The sequence below is a fragment of the Mastigoproctus giganteus genome, chromosome 8 (assembly GCF_048544385.1).
Source record: "Mastigoproctus giganteus isolate SK-2022 chromosome 8, ASM4854438v1, whole genome shotgun sequence".
Taxonomy (NCBI): Eukaryota; Metazoa; Arthropoda; class Arachnida; order Uropygi; family Thelyphonidae; genus Mastigoproctus; species Mastigoproctus giganteus.
In genome coordinates this window covers 92,736,003-92,748,700 of record NC_143582.1, presented here as the reverse complement: position 1 = coordinate 92,748,700, position 12,698 = coordinate 92,736,003, and the positions used below count along the sequence as shown (strand labels likewise).

Sequence of the window (12,698 nt, the reverse complement as noted above, 5' to 3'; positions counted from 1 at the left end):
TCCTTCACAGTCGAAAAACACAGTGGCCATGACCTTTCCTGCCGATGGCACAACTTTGAATTTCTTCCGCACAGGCGATGTTGTGTTTCTCCATTCCATAGATGCTCTCTCTGTTTCTGGGGTGAAATGGTGCACCAACCTTTCATCGCCAGTAGTGATGCAGGGTAAGAAGTCATGGACTTCCACAGAATAGCATTGAAAGGAAGGCTAGAGAAGACAAAAAAATGTTGACCTTTGTGTTCATCTGTCAGTGAACGAGGAACCCATCGTGCACACAATTTGCAATAGTCAAGATGTTCACGGACGATGGAATGAACACTGCCTATCGAAATATCCAACTCCTTTGCCATTTCTGCAAATGTCAGTCTTCGATTATTGCGAATAATTTCATCAACATGCATCATGTTGTCTGCAGTGGTCGACATTGAAGCCTTCCTTTTCGATCAGCATCCGTCAATTCTGTGCAACCACTTTCAAACTGCTGGCACCACTTCACTATGGCTGGATGTGACATTGCATTTTCCCCATATACCGCCATTATTTCATGATGAATCTCAGAACAATTCAGACGTTTCACCCGCAAAAATCATACTGTTCCACATACCTCGAACGTAGAGTAACATTCTAGCTGATGTAGTAGTAGCAGTGGCATTTGATGCAAGAAAGCAAGTGTATGAGCTTATGCAGCATCAGCCAAAAAAAAAAAAAAAAAAAATCACACCATTCCCTCCAAATGCCTGTCCAGTTCCTCCTTAAATTTATTCAACCTATCAACTTCCACAATGACAGATGGAAGTTTGTTCCAGCAATTAACCACCCGCTGGCTAAAGGCAAATTTCTGCACATCTAATCTACATCTGTCTTTTCTTAATTTGAATTTATGCCCCCTTAGGTTCGTAATCTGAACAAGTGGAAGGATCCCATCAGAATTCAGCGTGCTCAACCCATTCAAGGCCTTATATACCTCAATCAGATCACCGCGCAGGTGCCTAGTCTCCAGCCACTGCAATTTGCAGAACTTAAGCCTCTCTTGGAAAGAGGATCCCTTCATTCCCCTCACCAATCTTGTTGCCCTTCTCTGTACACGCTCAAGCAAATCTACATCCTTCCTAAAATGAGGCCTCCAGACCTGTACGCAGTACTGAAGGTGGGGCCTGACCATTGCCTTATACAGACGGACAATCACCTCCTTTTCACTGCTAGCAAAATTCCTATATATCATTGACAAAACCCCATGACCTGCCTGGCAGCCTGTCTGCATTGCTCAGAAAACTTCATATCTGACTGCACAATTACTCCCAGGTCTTTTTCATTTTCTACCACCTTAAGTGTAGTACCACACGGTTGGTACGTTTCTCTGGGGGTTACTTCTACCCATATGCAGTACTTTGCATTTGTCAAGGTTAAACTTCAGTTGCCACTTCTTAGCCCATCTGCCCAAATTATCTAGATCCTGTTGCAGTAGCACACTGCCATTACTGTCATTAACAACCCTGCCACCCTTTGTATCATCTGAAAACTTCGACATTAAGCCTGATATACCTTCATCAATATCATTGATAAATATACAAAACAACAGTGGACCTAACACCGAACCCTGTGGGACTCCACTAATAACATTAGTCCAAAAAGAGCAGCACACATTGATTACCACCCTCTGTCTTCTCCCACTTAACCATCCTTTTATCCATTGTAGCAACTTACCCTTAATACCATTCTGCTCCAATTTGTACAATAGTCTTCCATGCGCAACATTGTCAAAAGCTTTCCTGAAATCCAAATATATGATATCAAAATTATTTTTTGCATCCAATTCCTTTGTAACCACATCATAATATCCTATCAAATTTGTCAGACAAGACTGTCCCTTAACAAACCCATGCTGTGTCTGGATTATTGCTGCAGCCTTGTCTAGATGATCCTGCAATGCATCTTTAACCAGTGACTCCATTATTTTACCCGGAACAGAAGTTAAACTAACTGGTCTGTAATTACTCGTGTCACCCTTCGATCCCCCTTTGTGAATTGGGGATACATTTGCACATCTCCAGTCCGTGGGAACCTCCCCTGAGTCCAAGAACGCTCTCATAATTATGGCTAAGGGTTTGCTTAGTTGCTTTGCCGCCTCCTTTAATATAACTTGATAGATCCCATCCACCCCAGGTGCTTTTCTTATGTTTAACTTCAACAATTTCTCCTCCACTTTGCTTTCAGTTATTACAAAATCATTAAGTATCCTGCTACAATTTGATAACCTTCTGCCATTTTCAAACCTTAATGATTCCTCATATGTGAATGTAGATGCAAAATACTCATTCAGTTTGTTTGCTATCTGAGCAGGATCATCAACAGTCGAACCATCGATGTCAAGTGGACCAATCAGATTCATCCCCTTCCTTTTAGAGTTTACATAAGTAAAGAAATCCTTGCTGTTTTTCTTAGCATCTTTTGCCAAGGATTTCTTCTAATCTGCCTTCGCCTGCCTAACCTCCTTTGTCACCTGATTACAGACTAGTTTATATCTGCCATAGGCTTCTGAGTCACTTGATAATTTATATGCATCCCATGCATTTTTCTTCTCTATTACGAGTCTCATTAGTTCATTAGCTAACCATTTAGGCCTAAACCTTGAACAATATTTCTTATAGGTATGAAACTTTTAGTAGCTTCCACGATTAATTCTTTGAATGCTTCCCACTTAGAATTTACTGTTGGTAACATTGTCAGTTTATCCCACTGTACAGAATTTAAAAACTGTCGGAGACAACTGTACTCACCTTTATGGAAGCAAAAACCCTTTCCTTTACCCCTGATGGTAATTAAATCTTTAAGTAAATCCCACATCAGTACACTGTGATCACTGCCACCTAGTGGTTCCTTTATCTACAAATTCTTAATACACGAATGATCACTGCTGATAACCAGATCAAGAGTATTACTTTCTCTTGCCATTATGAACGCTTGCTCCTACACAACTGTTACCGCTATGTCAACGAAACTCATCTACCAGCGGGCGCATGATATGAACTCCAATCCGTGAAGGCGCCACATTTGTTGCGCAATTATACCAAGAGATGGCGGCAGGTGTAACTTATTTTTTGAATTCCCCTCGTAATATCAGTTGTTTGCATTCAGTTTTTATGCATAAAGTCCAATAATAATTCTGAAAATTTCACTTCACAATTTCTACATATACAAGTTTTTCTGTTTATCCATAATACATATACAGTGGTACCTTGGTGTGCGAGCATAATTCGTTCCGGAAACGTGCTCATAATCCAAAGCACTCATATATCAAAGCGAATTTTCAAATAAGAAATCATGGAAACCCAGATGATTTGTTCCAAAACTCAAAAATATTCATATATTGTAAAAATTATTAATACAAAATACATACATACCTTTTCATATTTTTAATATTTAAATTTAATATACATAAAGCAATCGAATTTATGGTAGGACGACTTTCACTATCACTAACGGAATCACTGCTATCTGTTGACTCTTTCTTTTTGTGCGACTTTAACAAGGAACCTCTCCAATGACACTTGCCTCCTCTTGAGGATTTCACGGAAATATGACATTGCATTGTCGTTAAACAGATTCTCCGCTCGCACTATTACAAAATGAGGAGGCACGCTTGATACACATAAACAAAGCTGCGCGCATGTAGCAATTGAATAAACAACACCATAAAGGCAGAGATACACTATTAACACCTCACATTTTACTAAAGCACATTTCTAGGGGTTACTACCATAAAACAATAAAAACAATTTCCAGTTATGTTCCTGCTAGTGGAATCTGTTATAAACTGGTAGTAAACTAGATCTAATTGCATTTGCGATTATACTGATAGCTGAAATTGTGTTGGTTTTTACGTTATTATGGTGAAATGTGTTTCCCCTTCACTGATATAAAAAAAAATACATTTTCAGAATCTTCTCTTCATTCCTATCGTGTTGCGTTCGGTTGGGTGATTCTGCATTCAACTGCCATTTCTTGTAAACACAAAGGCGAATCGTGCATAAGCGAATTCGGTTCGTGTTATATAAGCTATCGTTCGCGTATTTATAAATCGTGTATGATCGAATTCGTGTAGTGTGAACACGTGTTATACGAGGACTGACTGTACTCGTATTGCAAGACCTCGCTCGTTTATCAAGTTAAAATTTATTAAAAATTTTTGCTCGTCTTGCAAAACACTCATAGACCAAGTTACTCGCAATCCAAGGTACCACTGTATCTTACTATAACTTAGTGAAGTAGATATGACACTGATCTATTGCATTACTCCAAATAATAATGTCTGAATGTGCCCATAAATGGCTGTAAGGTTGGGGAGGGTTAACATGTTCAACTCTGTCTGTCTGCCTCCCACCTCTTTCAGTAACAGAAAAATTGTAGTTCGAGTACATGTACAGTTTATCTGCATATTCTTGCAATACTGTTCATTTCTTCTATGTTTTGCTGTTCATTGTATTGTTAAAATGTTTAATCAGAAACAAAGGATGCATCTGATTCAACCTTACAATTTCTAATATGTGTGGATGGTTTACAACAAAAACTCAGAGAAAGAAAATCTACACTATTATTAAAATGCATATTCTTTGTACTTGGTTGCAAGATTGGTGTTTGAGACAAAACTTGGGCTTCACATATGTGATGAATTGCATGCACGATAAAGCCAAGGTTGTGACTAACAAGAAAAATTAAAAGTAAAGCTTTTGCTGTGGTTTCATGAGAACTGCACAGCCACACTGACATTGCTATTTCTTCATGACAAAAATATCAAGGATATCCACAAAAAGAAAGAACAGTATCAAATATCTTAACATGTCATCTGCAATAAGGTCAGTTCCATATACTGAAGACCTACCAATAACACATTCCCAAAATCAGATAAAGAAAGCAGTGACAAATATCACAAGGATTATTTTTAAAAGACTTTGCTGTACAATAAAGGTAACATATAAGAAAAATTTCAGAGAAAAGTTCTGTTAGTAGATATATTAAAAATTTAATAAGGTCTAACAGTAAACTATGTGATTCCCCCCCCCCCCCTGCTTGTTTTGTGTGCACAAAATAAGTACACCTATTCATTAACAGATTACTCACTGAGAAAAAAGTATTACATGGACATATGATGCCTCTGATGTATATATTCTATGAAAGGAAATATTTCAAAGAAAAATTATTTATTGATGGCAAAGGTCAAAATTGCGGTTATTACAAATCTGGGATCAAAATAAAGAAAGTGTAGTTACTCACAATATGTTATGGGGGGACAGGGACATTTTTACAGCCTTTTTCGAATTTCCCCAAATTCAAAAATAATCAACCAGAAATACAAACTATTGGTCATGTCATAAATTTTTAAACTATGTGAAACAAAAAAAAAAAAAAAAAACTTTATGGCAACTTATGACTTATTTAGATTAAAAAAGTATATTTTGTTTTGGGTTGTTTTTTTTCTCATCAATAACTACTAAGAATCCAAATGTGGCATTTTATTCTAAAAAGCTTAATAACATTAATAAGCAGAATGGAAAATATTTGTAATATTAATAAATGCTTATTATTTGTTTATAATAAATTCAGTTCTCTACATACATAACATTACCCTATCTAACTGCATTTAGGATTCTATTAGACAATGTAGTATTGACAATTATTTAATTAAATTTATGGAACTTGTTAATTTTAAATATCATGCCCCAGACTACAGCAGAAGCAATGGGCACAAAGTGGAAGGAGCACTGTGACTCGGGAGAGAAATAAGGGGGCGATTCTCAAAAGCATCATGGTCTAAAAAAAATGGGCAACTTGTGAAATGTTTGCTGAACTCTCTGGAACAAAACATGATCTAGCCAAGGAGGATGTCTTTATTTGTGTGAGGTGCAGAGTGTGTCCAGAAATAAGGCGTGAACTCAGCGTTCTGATGCGCATCTATGAGAGCTTGAGGTTTAGGGTAGACGCCCTCGATGAAATTAATATGAGGGCCCTGTCAAGCTCTCAGCTGCCCAACTCAACACCAGAGCTCACTCTTTTGCATCGGGCAACACCACAACAATCTCCAAGGCAGAATGTGCTGGTCCCACAGGAGTTAGTTACTACTGGTGACTCTATTGTCAGGGAGATGGGCAATATATTGTGTAAATAGGACAGATGGAATAGGACCAGGATATGTCTGCCAGGGGCAAAAGTTGATGATGTTATACAGCAGATATCATCTTTTAAGGGCACAAAGGGTGATATTTTTGAACACACTGGCACCAATGACACTAAGAGTACGAGATCTGCAGATTTACTTAAAAAGTACAGGTTAATGTTGAAAAAAAGTTGTGAGTTAGGGTTAAATTTGAAAGTGTTTGCAATTCTGCCTAGACACAATAGGAGGGAGTATATGATGAGAGCCTTGTCAATCAATTCGGCCCTGGAGAGATTATGCAAGGCTCATGGGGTAGAATTTTTCTCAACCTGGTTTGTGCTTGTTAACAGGAGAGATTGCTTCTACAGGGATGGGATACACTAAATACAAAGGGTGCAAGAGTGTTTGCTGATGTTATTGAGGCATCGTTAGGTGGATCAGAAGACTGCTAACTTGGAGGGTATTCACAAACTAAAAGGTTAAAAGTAGCCACAGGCAAAGGTGAAGGTGATTCTTGCACTACTTCTATTAGAATGAGCAGTGGCTTATAGCAAGGGGTGCTGAGAGTTTCAGGGACTGATGGCAGTCATGATGAAACAAATAAATACATGGGATGTGTTAGGGTAACTAAGAATAAGAATAGGTGAAGGTATACTTGTATGTACACCAATGCTAAAACTATAGTAAATAAATTTGATTAATTTGAAGTACTGGTCAGTAAATCAAAGGTGGATATTGTTGGGATATCAGAGACATGACATCACACAGATATTAGGAATGCAGAATTGGAATTTGGAAAGTACAATGTGTACAGAAAGGATAAACAAAATAGGAAGGAGGAGGGGTTATGCTGTTAATTAAGAAAAACAAAATCAAAAGTGCATCCAGTTGACATAGATGAACAGTGCAATGTTGTGTCAGTTTGGTATGACGTAAGCACTGTGAAAGCAAAAATAAGATTAGGAGTGTGTTATAGGCCTAATGACTTGAATCAGTGCAATGAACAATTGTACAGAGAAACAGAGTGGGCTAGTAAATCAGAATGTCTTATAAAGGAGGATTTTAACTTCCCAGATACTGATTGGAACTTGTGGGTTGGTCAGCTGGACACTAGCAAAACTTTTGTGGATTTATTGAATGATTGTTTTCTGCAGCAGCACGTTTGAGAGGCAACCAGAGAGGGTAATACTCTTTATCTGGTTATCAGCAGTGATCATTCGTGTAATAAGAATTTGCAGATAAAGGAACCATTAGGTAGCAGTGATTACTCTGTACTGATGTGGGATTTAATTAAAGATATAATTACCATTGGGGGTAAAGGAAAGGGTTTTTGCTTCCATAAAGGTGACTACAGTGGTCTCTGACAGTTTTTAAATTCTGTACAGTGGAACGAACTGATGATGTTACCAATAGCAAATTCTAAATGGAAATCGTTCAAGGAATTAATCGTGGAAGCTACAAGGCTTTTCATAACAACTAAGAAATACTGTTCAAGATTTAGGCCTAAATGAATGTCAGAAGAACTAATGAGGCTTGTGGCAGAGAAGAAAAATATGTTGGATGGTTATAAATTAACAAGTGACACAGAAGCCTATGGCAGATATAAGCTCGCCTGTAATCAAGTCACAAAGGAGGTTAGGCAAGCAAAGGCTGATTACAAGAAATCCTTGGCAAAGGATGCAAAGAAAAACAACAAAGACTTATTTACTTATGTAAACTCTAGAAGGAAGGAAGGAAGGAAATCAGATTGGTAAACTTGATGTTAGTGGTTCGACTGTCGATGATCCTGCTCAGATAGCACACAAACTAATGCGTATTTTGCATCTACATTCACACGAGGAGTATAAGGAAAATGCCAGAAGTTTATCAAATTGTAACAGGGTGCTTAATGATTTTATAATAACTGAAAGCAAAGTGGAGGAAAAATTGTTGAAGTTAAACATAAGAAAGACATGTGGGGTGGATGGGATCTATCCAATTATATTAAAGGATGCGGAAAAGCAAATAAGCAAACCCTTAGCCATAATCATAAGAGCATTCTTGGACTCTGGGAAAGTCCCCATGGACTGGAGATGTGCAAATGTAACCCCAATTCACAAAGGGGGTGACATGAGTAATGGGAGATTTTAACTTCCTAAATATTGACTGGAACTTGCGTTTTGGTCACTCGCACACCAGCAAGACTTTTGTGGATTTATTGCATGACTGTTTTCTGCAGCACCCATATTCGAAAGGCAACCAGAGAGGGTAATAATCTTGAGCAGTGGTTCAACTTGATATTGATGGTTTCATAACGATGATGCTGCTCAGATAGTTGATAATCTGAATGAGTATTTTGCATCTACATTCACACAAAAGGAGTTATTAAGGAAGAAAAATTCAGACGTTTATCAAACTGTAACAGGTTGCTTAATTATTTTGTAATAACTGACAGCAAAGGGGAGGAGAAATTGTGGATGCTAAACATAAAAAAAAACCCCAAGGGCAGATGGAATCTATCCAGTTATATTGAAGGAGGCAGCAAGGGAAGTAAGCAAACTCTTAGCCACAATTATGGGAGCATCCTTAGAGTCAGGGGACATCCCCATGGACTGGAGATGTGCAAATGTATCCCCAATTCACAAAGGGGGTGAAAAGGGTGACACGAGTAATTACAGACCAGTTAGTTTAACTTCTGTTCCGGGTAAAATAATGGAGTCACTGACTGGTTAAAGATGCATTGCAGGATCATCTAGACAAGACTGCAGCAAAAATTCACACACAGCATGGGTTTGTTAAGTGAATGTCTTGCCTGACAAATTTGACTGAATACTATGATGATTTTGATATCATATACTTGGATTTCAGGAAAGCTTTTGACACTGTTGCTGTTTGGTTTTTTTTTTAGCATTAGCTACTAAGGCCATATTGCTCCGGGGATATGCGGTGGTCATTCCCTGACCTTTCCGCATCCTCTGTATTTGGTGGTGACGGGCTTGAACCCCAGTATAATCAAGAAGCGTGTGCTGCGCCTGCCCACCTGGCAAGCGCAGGTGCTGACACTGTTGTGCATGGAAGACTACTGTACATATTGGAGCAAAATGGTATTAAGAGTAAGTTGCTACAATGGATAAAAGGGTGGCTGAGTGGGAGAATACAGGATGGTAATCAATGGATGCTGCTCTTCGTGGACTAATGTTATTAGTGGAGTCCCACAGGGTTCGGTGTTGGGCCCACAGATGTTTTGTATATTTATCAATGATAATGATGAAGATTTATCGGGCTTAGTGTCGAAGTTTGCAGATGATACAAAGGTCGACAGGGTTGTTAATGACAGTAAAGACAGTATTATACTGGAACAGGATCTAGAAAAGTTAGGCAGATTGGCTGAGAAGTGGCAACTGAAGTTTAACATTGACAAATGCCAAGTACTGCACATGTGTAGCAGTAACCCAAGAGAAATGTACCAACTGTGTGGTACTGCACTCAGGGAGGTGGAGAATGAAAAAGACCTGGGGGTAATTGTGCAGTCAGTTATGAAGTTCTCTGAGCAGTGCAGACAGGCTGCCAGAGCAGGTCATGAAGTTTCATTAATGATATATAGGAATTTTGCTAGCAGACACAAGGAGGTGATTATCCCTTTATATAAGGCAAGGGTCAGACCACACCTTGAGTACTGTGTACAGGTCTGGATGCCTCGTATTAGGAAGGATGTACAGTTGCTAGAACAAGTACAGAGAAAGGCAACAAGATTGGTAGAGCAAATGCCATTTATTTTTCAGGGTCATCTCTTTGCAGCTGCTGCTGCTGGTGGTGACTGATCTTGTATGGATAATAGCGCATGGAAGACTACTGTGGATTAGTTTCCAGATAATTTTCTGCACAGTGGAATATTGGACATCCAATTGCCTCGTTACTCCCTGTGCGTTGTACTAGCTCCAGCAGCTGTATCCATGAGTCAGACGACAATAGCCATTGCAACTTCTTCTGCTACCTGAGGTGAAATAGGCTTCCTTCCCCTTCCAGGCTTAACAACAAAGGACCCAGTTTCCTCAAATTTGTTAATCATCCTTCTAACTGCCATAGCTAATAAAGGACCATGATATAAGTTACAGCATCTGACTTCAAGCAGAGTGGCTGCTGCATTGCATCCAATAACATAGAAGAACTTTGCAATTAAATTGCAATCAGGCAGAGTGAGACGAAATTGTTAACAGTAAACTTACAGAACATGCTTCCAATGTAAACGTTGTGCCTTTATAGCTCTCTGCTATAAAGGCACACTGCCTTCTTGGGAAAATTAAATTAACTCAGATTTATGCAAATTTTCTACTCTCTTAGGTGTCTTATTTATTAGTTTGGATTTAAAATTTTAGTCAAATTCAGTTTCTTTCTGGTTTTATGCAAAGAGCACAAATAAAAATTTGTAATTTCATTAAGGTTTGTCTTAGCTATTTATTTCTTGGTACTTTGTCATGTATTAAAGGAGGCAGCAAAGGAAGTAAGCAAACCCTTAGCCATAATTATGAGAGCTTTCTTGGACTCAGGAGAGGTACCCATGGACTGGAGATGTGCAAATGTGACCCCAATTCACAAAGGAGGATCAAAGAGTGACACTAGTAATTACAGACCTGTTAGTTTAGCTTCAGTTCCAGAGAAGTTAATAGAAGCACTGGTTAAAAAAGCACTGCAGGATCATCTAGACAAGACTTCAGTTACAGCTCAGACTCAGCATGGTTTTGTTAAGGCGAAGTCTTGTCTGATCAATTTGATTGGATGCCATGATGTGGTCAGAAAGGAACTGGATGCAGGGAATAACTTTGATATCATATATTTGGATCTTAGAAAGGCTTTTGATACTGTTGCACATGGAAGACTAATGCACAAAATGGAGCAGTATGGCACTAGAGGCAAACTGCTGCTATGGATAAAAGGATGGCTGAGTGGAACAAGACAGAGAGTGGTAATCAATGGACACTGCTCTTCGTAGACTAATGTTATTAGTGGAGTCCCTCAGGGTTCAGTGTTGGGTCCGCTGTTGCTTTCTGTATTTATTAATGATACTGATGATGGTATATCAGGCTTAATGTCCAAGTTTGCAGACGATATGAAGGTTGACAGGGTTGTTAATGACAGTATGCTGCTGCAACAGGAGCTAGAAAAGTTGAGCAGATGGGCTGAGAGGTGGTTTGTTTGTTTGTTATCTGGTTTTTAGGAGCATTAGCAACTAAGGCCATATTGCTCCAGGGATATGCGGTGGTCATGGGCCCGAACCCCGGTCTAATCAAGAAGCATGTGCTACACACTGCTGCTCCTTCCCACCTGGCCATGGAAACTGAAGTTTAACATTGACAAATGTAAAGTACTGGATATGAGAAACAGTAACCTCAGAGTAACGTATCAACTGTGTGGTACTACACTGACATTGGAAGAGAATAAAAAGGAACTGGGGATAATTGTACAGGCAGATATGAAGTTTTCTGAGCAGAGCAGATGGTCTGCAAGAGTAGCTCATGGTGTCTTGTCAATGATATACAGGAATTTTTCTAGCAGGGATAAGGCCACACTTTGAGTATTATATACAGGTCTGGAGGCCTCATTTTTCGAAGGATGTAGAGCTGCTGGAGCGAGTGCAGAGAAGGACAACAAGATTAGTGATTAGAACAAAGGGTTGCTCTTACAAAGAAAGGCTGAAGTTTTACAAATTACAGTGTCTGGAGACTAGGCACCTGCGAGGTGATCTGACTGAGGTGTATAAGGTGTTGAATGGTTTGAGCATATTCAATGCTGATGGGATTCTTCCTCTTGCTCAGAATAATCGCCTGAGAGGGTATAAATTCAAATTAAAGAAAGCCAGTTATAGGATAGATGTGCTGAAGTTTGCCTTTAGTCAACGTGTGGTTGATTGCTGGAACAAACTTCCATCTGTGATTGTAGAAGTTGATAGCTTAAATAGATTCAAGGCAGAACTAGACAAAGGTTTGCAGTGAGTGGATGGGTGAAATCAGATTTTTTTTTTTTTTTTTTGGCTGATGCTATATAAGCTTGCTTTCTTGCATCATGTGCCTTTACTAATGCGGAACAGTGTCAAAAGCTTTACTGAGATTTAAATACAGTATGTCAGCATTATTATTTGTATTCAATTCCTGGTTACTCTGGAATAACGCCTAATGAGATTGGTTAGAGACTGATTTCACCCAAATTAAACACATGATGTATTAATTAAATTCCTGTCGAGATGATTCTTCAATACCTACCTCTTTAACCACTGACACTATTTTCCTTTGAACAACAGTCAAGCTGGCAGGCCTATAATTACTCACATCACCAACTGATATCCCCTTTGTCAATAGGGGAGACATTTGCACACTTACAATCTATACGAACCACCCCTGAATCCAGGGATGCTCTCATAATTAATCATCAAAGGTTTGCTTATTACTCTCTTGTTCTGTGATGATCCACAGCAGGTATTATAATCTCTGACACCTCACTGTTCAGGCTATTGTATGTCTCAATAGAAGCAGGCGCAAAATCACTTTCACTCCTGCCTGTAGCTGCTATAAAT

General features: G+C 38.8%; 1 protein-coding gene across 1 annotated transcript in view; it reads right to left on the bottom strand.

Moving 5' to 3' along the window:
- LOC150081718 (uncharacterized) overlaps positions 1-12,698 on the bottom strand; it is a 1,674,628-nt gene that overhangs the window by 943,890 nt on the left and 718,040 nt on the right. The window lies entirely within an intron of this gene.